This window comes from Gracilinanus agilis, chromosome 5, assembly GCF_016433145.1.
Source record: "Gracilinanus agilis isolate LMUSP501 chromosome 5, AgileGrace, whole genome shotgun sequence".
Lineage (NCBI taxonomy): Eukaryota > Metazoa > Chordata > Mammalia > Didelphimorphia > Didelphidae > Gracilinanus > Gracilinanus agilis.
In genome coordinates, this window is record NC_058134.1 from 207166002 (window position 1) to 207177609 (window position 11608).

The window sequence follows — 11608 nt, forward strand, 5'->3', positions numbered from 1 at the left end:
TGGCCTTGATGAGCCTCCAGATGAGTAAACCAAGTCCTTTTAAGCCCAGTGAATGACTGAAAGCCCACCCACTAGCATTTGCCCCCCTTATCTGGTAGTTATGAATGGAAACTATGGGGGGGGTGATGTTTTTTTCTTTCTATTATCTATAATCAAGGATTTTCCCTCCTTCTAATGTTGCTTCAGTAATACTCTTACTCTGAAAATTATATTTCTAAACATTTAAAATTTTATTTTCCTTGGACACCTTTGAGTATTGAACTGGTTAGCTTACTTTGGGGGGGTGTGCTAATTTTTAAGGAAGAATTTCTTCTTAAAAACTATTTTACAAATTTGATACATGATTTCTTTTTAAGAAGGAAAGGTAATGTGTTATAACATATAGAAGGAGCTGGCTTTTGAGATAGGAAACCCTAGGTTCAAGTCCAGCCTGGGACCCAAGTCCCTGTCCTCAGCCACATCCAGTCTTCAGAACCTTGAGAAGGTCATCTTAACGTCTCAGTTTTCTAGACTCTTTTCCAAAACTTCAGAGAAAGCATAGATCTGAATTAATAGAGGAAATCCTCCCTGGCAGCTTCCTGCTTTCACAAAACCACAGATCCAGTCCAACCTTTTTGTTCTTATTGAAACTTTATAGCCTAATTTAAAAACATGTATACATATACAATTTATACATTCTGTTCCTATTTTTTGTTTGATTTTCTCACTTGTTTTTTAGTTTCCCATGACTATTTCCTTTTATTTTCTCTTATTGCTACATTCATATAATGAATAGATAGGAAATGTTCAAATCTGCTAATGATGGCATATATATCTGTTCACTGACCTAACCTTCTGGGTCAGGGATTCTTATTTTAATGATGGGGGTCACCTCTAACTCAATTGTTGGTATATGACTGTGCTCTCCGTCACTATTAATTGCATATCTACCTTATTGGTTTTGTGTTGTACGCGTTGCATGACTCATGGCTCCACTGTGTTAGTGCATGTGACTAATGCATAAATAACAAGCGCATGCTTAATGCTTACAGCTGCTTTATTGGGTACTTAACTACTGTCATTATGGATCAATATTTTGAAAATATGGAAGCCGAATGTGAAATATGTTATGTAATGATCATTAAAGTCCACAGGGGGACTAGTGATATTTGAAGCAGACCCTGTGTGGGAAGGGCAAATTATGAAAGCTGTGAAAGAAACATTAAAAGAGTTAGAGGACTATATAATGGTTTAGAAATCGAGTAAGGCCAGAAGTTCTTCATGCTGGATTGATGCAGTGTTTGCTATTAAATTCCTGTGGTAGAGAAAGACCAAGAGGAGAATGCTTTCATCTACGAAGCTGAATTTTATAAGGCTAATTATATGCCACAAGGCATCACAGGTTTGCCTGCCACATTCCAGTGATTAATGAAGAAAGAAGTTAGAGACATGAAGTACCTAGAAGTAGATATACCTTGGTGACCTTCAGGAAGCCACTGGAAGAGCATGAACAGAGAATGGTGAAAATATTGAATCAGGGGCTTGTGGGTGGCACAGCGGACAGAGCACAGCCCTGGAGTCAGGAGGATCTGGTGGTTCAGGTCTGACCTCAGACACTTCCTAGCTGTGTGACCCTGGATAAATCATTTGACTCCAATTGCCCAGTTCTTACAGCTCTTCTGCCTTAAAATCGATCACTAGTATTGATTCTGTGACAGAAGGTAAGAGTTAAAAAAATATATTGGATCAGCTAATAGTTGTCTAAAGTTGTCAGTTGACAAGGGATTGGGTTATGTGACCAACAAGATGACGGACTAGATATTTTCTCTAAAGATCTCTGAGCAAAGGAAACTTAGAGACCATGAGCACAAGCAGATGAAACCAGCCAAAGGATGATTTTATTATTAGCAGTAGCAAGAAAAAAAAAAGAATAACTAATATTTCTATAGTACTTACTGTGTTTCTTACCTCATTTAATCCTCACAACACCCTGATAGGTAGGTACTATTAGCAGACTTGGTCTATTGCCTCTGGCCTGAGCAGATTCAAACAAGCCTCTTGTCCTATCCATGGTTGCTAGCATGAAGAGCTTGGGTATCGTCCCGTGTATGGTCACTGGGAAGTTAGTGCCTTTGCCAGAACTGATCTACACTTGCTATTCCATTTAAAAATAGGAGGAATTCTTGGCTTTGAAGTAGGGGAAGGGGGGAAGGAAAGGAAAGGGATAAGCAATTATATAGCAAATACTTTGTGCCAGCCACTGTCCTAAACATTTTACAAATATTTATTCATTTGAATCTCACAACCACTGTGGGCTGTTAGCAAAAATTCAAATTCTATGTGTACAGTGTTAAATCATGAGCATGGATTGACAATCTCCTGATTTATTTTGACTAAGGCAAGTTAGATGCTGTTTTCCAGAAATGAATATACATATACTATGAATTCAGCATTCACTACTGTCCATTAAAGACTAACAGACAGAAATGATTTGTCCTAGGAGCAGATAGGTGGCTCAATGGTTAGAAAGTCAGATCTGGAGACAGGAGGTCCTGTGTTCAAATTTGCAGGTATGACCCTGGGCAAGTCACTTCATCCATTACCACTCTTCTGCCTTGGAATTTATTTAGTATCAATTCTAAGACATAAGATAAGGATTCAAAAAAAGAAAAGAAAAGAAATTGTCTGTCCCAGGGGCCATTTGGCATTTCTGGCATATGGGTAAACTTCATGGGGAATTATGCCTCAGACTTTCCACCACAGCTGCTGATATTTAGGATAAAGCTAGGTCTTTCTATTGCCTTGCAATGGGGAGAGTCTACAGTTATTCCCACATGGAACATCTATCGATAAACTAAGAGAAACTTCACACTTAGCTACAACTCCAGCTGAGAATTCTGACAGAAACAAAATACAGTGTATACTGTCCTGGTCAAGACCTTCAACATGGTGATAGTTTTGATAAGTCTTGGGGTACACAGGATTTAAAAATTTGTTGATAAAAGATTGATGAAAAACTACTTAATAACTAGTGGCAATACTGGGCAATGTATCTTTTTCTAAGACAGCCCCAGAGACTAGTAGAGCCACCATACAAACAATTATCTGAATTTTCTTATCACTTATAGGAGGAGATTTAGTTGGGCTCCTTCCTTGGCAGACACTGAGCAAAAGAGACCACCTATCAGTTGTGCAAAGACTGTAGGAATCAGAAAATGGTTCAGAAATAGACACTTCAAGTGCAGAAACTGTGTAATATAACTTAATAACTAGTTAAATAGGGGAAAGGTTTGAACCCAGAAGGAAGCAACACCTTTCCTCCCTACATCTTAAGCCACTGAGACTCCTAAGGTGCAGAGACACCACACAGAGCATAGTGACAACAATGGCTAGCATGAGGTCAGGGTCAGGACTTCAGCCTCTAGTTCTAATGGGGGACTGTGATCAGCCCATATTATCAATTGGATCAGGGATAGAAGGAGTAAGAGAATTGTGGGAACTGAGTAAACCAAACTGATTCCATCTTGTTACTCAATTCTAGATCTAGCTCAGTTCCCTTTCTATTATGGGTTTAGTCCAACTTCGGTCTTGTGAGAGAACTTTATTTAATTATAGGAATTGTGAGAAAACTTTATTACATTGTTGGAAGCTAGCCCTACATGGCTGGGAAACTGGGCCCCCTCTACCTGCTGAGTAGAGATGAAGGACCTAAACTGTGTTGACCAGAGACCCAGTCAGATTTGAAGATTGATATAAGGAGTTTTCTTACAGTTATACATCTCAGGAGACCCATTTATCTTACCTGAAAATTGACTCTGAATAGTTGCTATTTCCTTGTTCCTTTGACTGAATACAGAAACTTGGGGGTGGGAGGAATGAGACATTTCCTTTTTTCTGATTTTAGGGAATTGCATCTGTTTGCTCTCCCCCTCCCAACTTGGAAGATCTCTACTCTTTCCCCCAATTAGAAATCAGATTATCTAATTTTGTATTCTGTTTTATATCCTGCTAATGTATTTCTTTTAATGCATTAAAATCTACCTCCTGTTTTATGCGGTCCAATGCCAACCTGATGAAGCTTGGTCCTGATTTGCTATACAATTGGCATACATTGCTTAACAAACTGGTATGTTCAGAAGCTTGAAGCTTTATTTCTTCAGTTATTTTAGATTCTACCTGTTACAGCAGATAAGTGAATAGATCAAAGGAGAATGAAGTCTATTTGCCTTATGACTATACTAATTTATAATGCTGAGGTTGAAACTATAACCAGGTTATAATAATACAAAATATTTACTCATGTAATTTAGGCCTTGTCATCACATATTCATTGATACACATGCTAATTGTTGAATATCCTGTATTATGCTGCTTTCTTATTATGTTATGTTGTGTTTATTTAATTACTAACTTTATATGATACTATATTTGTATTTGTTCATTGGCTATGTATTGTGTTATTTATGTGGGCATAGGCTAATGCTTAAATATATTCATTTTTAGACTTATTGATATGATATTGCTAGTTTTCATTATTTACTATTGTGTTTATTTGCCTGTATTCTGGCAGATGTTAAGGCTAACACACCGCAACTGATTTTGCAAAGGACTACCCAATATTTTATCCCAAATGACAATTGACCATTATGGAAATCCTTAAAAATAGACTTTAGTCAAAGAGCAATGGGACAGAGTTGTTTGTAAGCAGATGAGGCCCTTTTCAAAAGCTTCCTAAACTCCAAACATTTTTGGATTTTTCTAAGGGAAAACCATTGTTAAAAAGAAATGAGGTGGACAGAATATCTATATCTATCTCCTGGATCTTCTGAGAATTGATTGCATATATGGATCTCAGAGATAGTATGCCCAGGCCTAAGCTAATTATAGTTGATGAGGGAGAAAACACAATGTCCTCTCACGATTGTTGTTGGTATAATCTATGCCTCTCCTCCCTGACAGGCTTGATTGATTAAGCCTGTCAATTGTTCCCTTCTAACAATTTGCCCAAGCAGGGACCCCTTGAGAGGCCGTGTGAATGTTAGCTTCTCTAGGTCCCAACCTGAGGTTGGATTAGTTGTTGATAAGGGCTATTGATTGGCTATTGGAAATGGTATAATCTGACTGGTATTGCTCTCCCCTTCCCAAGGGCTTTGGTATAATAACCACTCAGGAAGGGTACTTGTTGGTAAAACACTGTATTGAATCTATTGATGGGATAAGGAAAACAAGGGAACAGGATTGAGGATTTAGGAACCCTATTGCTAATTGGTTAGCTATTAGTCTATGTTGTTGATCAAGGTCTGGAGATTGCTAGGCTTAGTAGATGCTGGAGGCTCTTCACCCTCTCACTAACTCTGACCTGACTTGGCCACAGCCAAGCCAGAGATTAGGAAAGGTTATTTGATGATGTTGATAGATGAATCAGTAGACACTCTCAGCTCTAATAACAATGGTGTTGATTGATCACTAACTCTCTCAGTAGGATAACAGGTCAAAGTTTTCAGGCCTACCTCTTTCACCCTTTATCTCCCAACTTCCCAAGTCTCTGCTCCAAAATGAGCCAACTTGACTTGTCGCTTGGGGGTATTTATAGGGCTGGGGCCAATTGCTTTTTGCCTTGGATCATGGCACCTGGGAACATTCCAAGGTTCTCAACTGCCAGTCCTGTCATTCAAAGTGGCATCCATCTTGTCCCAGATAATGATTTTAACACCATGCAAAGTGTTAAAGTTGCACTTAGACCTTGAAGGGAGCTAATGTAGAGATAGGATAGCTAAGCATGTGAGTGGAAGACAGAGAAGTAAGGAGTGAGAGAAAAATACTATGACCTAAATGAAAAGAAGAGAATGGCAAAGATTTTGAACTTGTTGAATGTCCCATCCAGATTCCTTATGTTTCATCATACCTTCATAAATTGACTGATTGGATTAAGGCATTGCTGCTCCCCAGTGATAGAACATCAGAACTGGCCAATGATCATTCAAGATGAAAGAATGGGTCTACATTGCAATGACTCACCCCTGTGCTTTCCTAGGGTGGAGACCCTCTGGTGTGCTATCCCATTTGGTTATTCCCTTCCTCAAGTGTTCCCTAATAGAGAAGATAGATGGAGCAAAATGCCATATCACTGCTCTTGACTTTTCTCCCCTCTCACATTGTGGCAGTAAACCATGACCATTTGAAAAATTGCCATAACTATAATCCATATGGTTTTAAAAAATATTTTCTCAATACATATACCTATTTATTAAAATCTCAAAGGTCATTTGAAACTGTCAGATGATGTCTAGGCTATTTTTTTTTAAATCATAGCTTTCAGATAGGTTAATAATTCTTAAATTTTCTCTCCTGGATCTATTTTCCAGGTTAGTTATTTTTCCAATGAGATATTTCAAATTTTGTTCCATTTTTTCATTCATTTGATTTTGTTTTTAATGGTTTTTGATGACTCATGGGCTCATTAGCTTCTACTTGACCAATTCTAATTCTTCAATTAGCTGTTGTACTTCCTTTCTCATTTGGTCAATTTTGCTTTTTAAAAATTTTTTCTTGGGGGCAGCTGGGTAGCTCAGTGGATTGGGAGTCAGGCCTAGAAATGGGAGGTCCTAGGTTCAAAGCTAGCCTCAGACACTTCCTAGCTGTGTGACCCTGGGCAAGTCACTTGACTCCCATTGCCCACCCTTACCACTCTTCCACTTATGAGCCAATACACAGAAGTTAAGGGTTTAAAATTTTTTTTCTTGTCAGTAGATTTTTATGCCTCTTTTACCATTTAGCCTATTATTTTTTTAAGGTGTTATTTTCTTCAGTTTTTTGTGAGTGTGTTTATGTGCCTCCTTCAACAAACTGTCAACTCTTTTCTCATGATTTTGTTGCATCACCCATATTTCTTTCCCTAATTATTCCTCTATATTATTTGATTTTTTGAATCAAATAACTTCAGTCTTAGAAACTCTTAACTTCAGTCTTAGAAACAATACTATATGTAAGTTCTAAGTCAGAAGAGTAGTAAGGGCTAGGCAATGGGGGGGTTAAGTGATGTAAATATTTTGCAAGAAGGCATTTTGGTCAGGCATGATCGCCATTTACTAGGTTGGAACACAGAATGCAATAAGAGCATTTGAGCTGGCATGACCAAAAAGTCAGTTGGGATGTGGCTATATAAGCAGAAAAATTCAGAACATCAGGGTCTCAATCTGGAGATACTGGTGAGATGATGGGTCATCTCAGGATTGTCTCATAGCTAGGGTTAGGTGCCTAAGGTACTCATAGACTGTTCTGTGTATAACAGCATCAGGCTTCAATTATTAAACAACATCTATAAAATCAACACCAACATAAATACCAACCAGAAGATCAATTACAAAAGCCAAATCATCGTGAACTGAGACAAACCTTCAGGCAATTAGGGTCAGGCCACTGGCCTGGCCAGGCAGCTGGCCAAGCAGGCCTCAAGATACTAACTGCTTTATAATCAATATATTTAGATAAGGTCTAGGATTTACCCTTAATCCCTCTTTCCTCATAATTCACCCCAACCCTTTCCTTTGCCTTATTTGTTACTATTAAATAGTTGATATAAGAAACCATCACAGACCTGGTTTATTCTCAGAGTTCCAAGGAAGTTGTCAGAGATCCACCTGGCAACTGGTGAAGGAAAATTTCATAATCATGGTTCTTCTGAGTTAATCCAACAAATCACAGTCAGAGATAGAAATCAAGGTTTATTATCCTTGAAGATATTATTCAATTGGATTATTAATTGAGGGAAACAATCACTCCCTCATTAGTTAATGATAATAGGTGGGAACAAGTGAACTGCTCATTCCTATTAGCAGATTCAATACAGTTCACAGGCAGCAACTAAATCATAGAAGCAGCCTCTAAGTAAACCTCTCATTGCATTCATTTAGGAGGTTTCATCAATATCTTCCACTGCTTCCCACCTCCTCCTGTAGGATTCTTTGGGGCTGTATAATAATCATTTACAGTTTCCCCTAGGATCCTTACAGGGACTTGCCCAGGGTCACATAGCTAGGAAGTATGTGAGTTCAGATTTGAACCCAGGACCTCTTATCTACAAGCCTGACTTTCTATCTACTGAGCCACCTTGCTGGCTCTTCTACTATTTGATTTTTTAAAATTCTCTTTGAGTTCTTCGAAGTATACTTTTTGGGCCCAACACCAGTTCACATTTTAGTTTGAGGTATTGAATATAGCAATTTTGTTATATTCTTCTGAGTTTGTTTTTTGATCTTCCCCATAACTGTAAGAGGGGAAACTAGATATTTAAGGTATGGTCGCCAAGAATCAGATCAATACAATTCCAAATTAATAGACCCAAGTCAGGATGACTTTTATGGAAGTTTATTTACAATTAGGAAGATTGAAGGTAGGGAAATAGAGAGAGAGAAACTCTGGCCCGGACCAGAGGTCCGGACTGGATGAGGATTTAGAAGGCCCAGCAAAGGAGCACAGAGGTTAATCAAACAAGGCTTCTAGCCACAAGGCCTTTTACAATTAGAGAGGCAAGAGAGGCCTCCTTGAGGGTAGAATCTCCAGAAATGCCAAGGGAGGAGACAGGAAGTCAGCCTAACTTCCCCACGTGACAACTCAGAGGGAAGCAGTCTGAGGTCTCAGCAGAGATCCTTCAACACCAAGTTCAAAGTGCCAACACCCCACAGGAAGTTACCAGCATATTTAAAAGATAGCATCTTTCGTCATTTCCTGCATCCACCTTCAATTTCCAATGGACAAAAGGCAGCCTCAACACTGTTTTGGACTGCTCAATGGGCAGTCCCTTGTTCTTGATTTGTTACTTATTGTCACATGCGGGTAACTGATCTCCCCTCCCCACTAAGTTGGGTGAGGTGACATTATTTCTGATGGCTAGAGTCTAACAATGAATGAGGATGAGCTAATTCTATTTACACATCACCATAGTAATTTTATATGATCAGATTCTTTTTTTGTGGCTTGCTCATTTTTTCAGCCTATTTCTTAACTTTTGACTTAAAAAACTATTAAAGTTTGTTTCTACTCCTGGGGTAAATGGGCCACTATCTCAAACTTCAGGTGTTTTGTGCAGCTGCTTTCAGAGCTAGTTCCAGGTATATGTAGTTTTAGGTATATATAAGTTTCTAAGATAGTTTGATCTAAGGAGTATAAGGGTTAAAAATTAAAGGTTGGACTAAGTTTATGAGAAACGTGGTTGCTGTAATTATTATTCAAATCAGAATGACTTTTTAGCAATTTTTTTACAAAAGGGGAAAGAGTGAAAGTAAGAAAATCAGAGAGAGAGTAGGTAATAAATTGGGCCCGGACTGAACCAGGCAGGGCTTCAGAGGCCCCAGCAAAGGGGGCCCAGAGGTAGATTAAACAAAGGTGTTAGCCACAAGGCCTCCTCCAAGACAAGGGGCCTCTCTGGAGGCAATTACCTCTCAGAAAAAGCCAGGAAATGGAGTCATTCTTTTTCACTCAAGTACGTGGTAGTTCTAAGGGGAAAAAAATCGTAGAGCAGTTCGAGGTCTCAAACTGGAGCTCCTTCAAGTTCAAGTTGAAGGTGAAAGACCTGGTCACAGGAAGTTCTTTCCACTTTTAAAGACCATTCCTTTCATCAATTCCTGTGACTTCCTTCCACTTTTCATAGACCAATTATAGCTAAAGCTTTGTTTAGGACTGCCCAGGGGGCAATCGGTTGATTCTGATTCATCACCCACTATCACACATGTGGGTCACAGACCTCCCCATACTTAAGGATAAGTGGGGTATTTATGCTTCTGGTGATTAGACCTAAAAGTGGGCAGGGGAGAGTTAATCCCATCTTCATAGGAGAGATGTGTTTACTACTTTCTTGTCCTGTGCTTTGGTCTACGAGTGACCACAAGTACTTTTTCTGTCCTGGAACTGTAACCAAGGTCCCCATTCTAGTGTGCTAGTGTTCCTTCTTGCTCTGGGAATGAGACCCAAGACTGCAAACCTGATATGTGTATGTGCAATGCAATGCCTAGCACCAGAGATCTCTGTAATCTCCTACCAACCAGTTGTCCAACCCCCTGAGTTAAGAGATCCCAAAGTTACTCTCCTGATTAGTTGTCCCCAGTGACTCCTGCTGACTTGCCAATATAGTGCCTGGTGCCAGGCTGTCCTAATGGGGCCTATTTTGGACTATACTCCACTCTTACCTTGGTACAATAGATCTTTACTGTCAACCTTCTAAGTTGTCTTTGAAAATATAATTGTTTCACCCTATCCTTGGGGTTCTGCTACTCCAGAATTCATTTTGAGGTATTAAAGTTGTTTAGGAGGAGAATTTGGGAGCACTCAGGTGAACCTCTGACTTCTTCATCATCTTGGCTCCACCAAAGGTTGAAAGGGCACATTTTTAATCAGTTCTATCTGTAGTAAGGAAATTAGGATATTGATTAAGTGGATAGTGGACAGCTCAATCAAGTGTATGTTGTCTAGTCCAGGGGCTCTATGCCTTATCAAGGAGATATCAGAGAGGAAAGACTTCTTATAAAGCATGTCTTGGATTACTAGTCAACATTATTAATCTACCATAGGATCTTCTGAGCCTCCTCTTCCTCTTTCTGGCCCAGCCAATACCAGCAAGGACCGCCACCTTTTCCTACCTTAGTATCATGTGGGCTTCATGACAAGTGCCTTACCTGGAAAGCTACTTCTCCCAAGTTGTTGAGAGCCCAACAAACGAGAAGCCGATGTTAGGAGTAGCATAGAGCTCCTGTTACATACAATCTATGACCAATCAGCAGGAATGGGGAAGGTTCCCACTGAAGGTTTTGTCACCTCTATAAGAGTCAGTGGTAAAACAAGCTGATGAGATGAGATTGCAAAGATATGTTGCCACAAAGTCAAGAGCTTCATGATGAGTAGAGCAGAGCACTTCTTCATCTAGGAAGCCCATGGAACATTTTGACATAAGTTCCCTGATGACAAACTTCTACATGGAGTAACGATACAAACACAGATCCACTTCACAGAAATTAATAGGGAGATTGGTGAAATGGAGTTGTCAGTCAATGCTTTCATTTATGAATTAACAGAGGAATTCCTGGAGAATTTTTAGAGCATCTGAGTAGATCTGTAATTTTTTTTCTTTTTCATTCTTTCTTCCATCTCTACAAACTTCCCCTTATGAAACTCAGGAGGAACACTAGGGCAAGGAATGGGTTAAGGCTTGGGGATATAGAGAAGGAGGTGGAGAGCTTGCTTTCTGAAAGAGAAAATAGCAGTAGGTATATATGGCTGTACCCAACAGGTTTGGCCTTGCCATCAGTGTTCAGATTCCTGGAACTTATATCTCTGGGCTTGTAGGACACTGTGGCTTTTTGTCTTTTCTTAAACATATATAACTCTCTCTAGTTTTTATTGGTTACTGTGGGTCTGAGCTGGTTTGAAGCCAAAAGATGACTATTCTTTTTTTAACTTGTTCCCTCTGGTCCTGGGCAGATGAGCCAGGAAGAGAGGCTACATTTGCTCCTTTTTCTTTCTTCCAGGACACATTGCCCTCTTAATTAGTGGGGGACACCAGGTCTGTTTCTTGGCTTCCTGAGATTTGCCCGAGTTGGGTACTGTGTCAAAAAGGCTTAAGGTTGGGTTAAAGTAT

The 11608-nt window shown here is 39.4% G+C and overlaps 1 pseudogene; it reads left to right on the forward strand.

Annotated features, from left to right (window-relative positions):
• Positions 1-10864: 10864 nt before the first annotated feature.
• LOC123249154 lies at positions 10865-11068 on the forward strand (annotated as a pseudogene).
• The last annotated feature ends 540 nt before the right edge of the window (positions 11069-11608 follow it).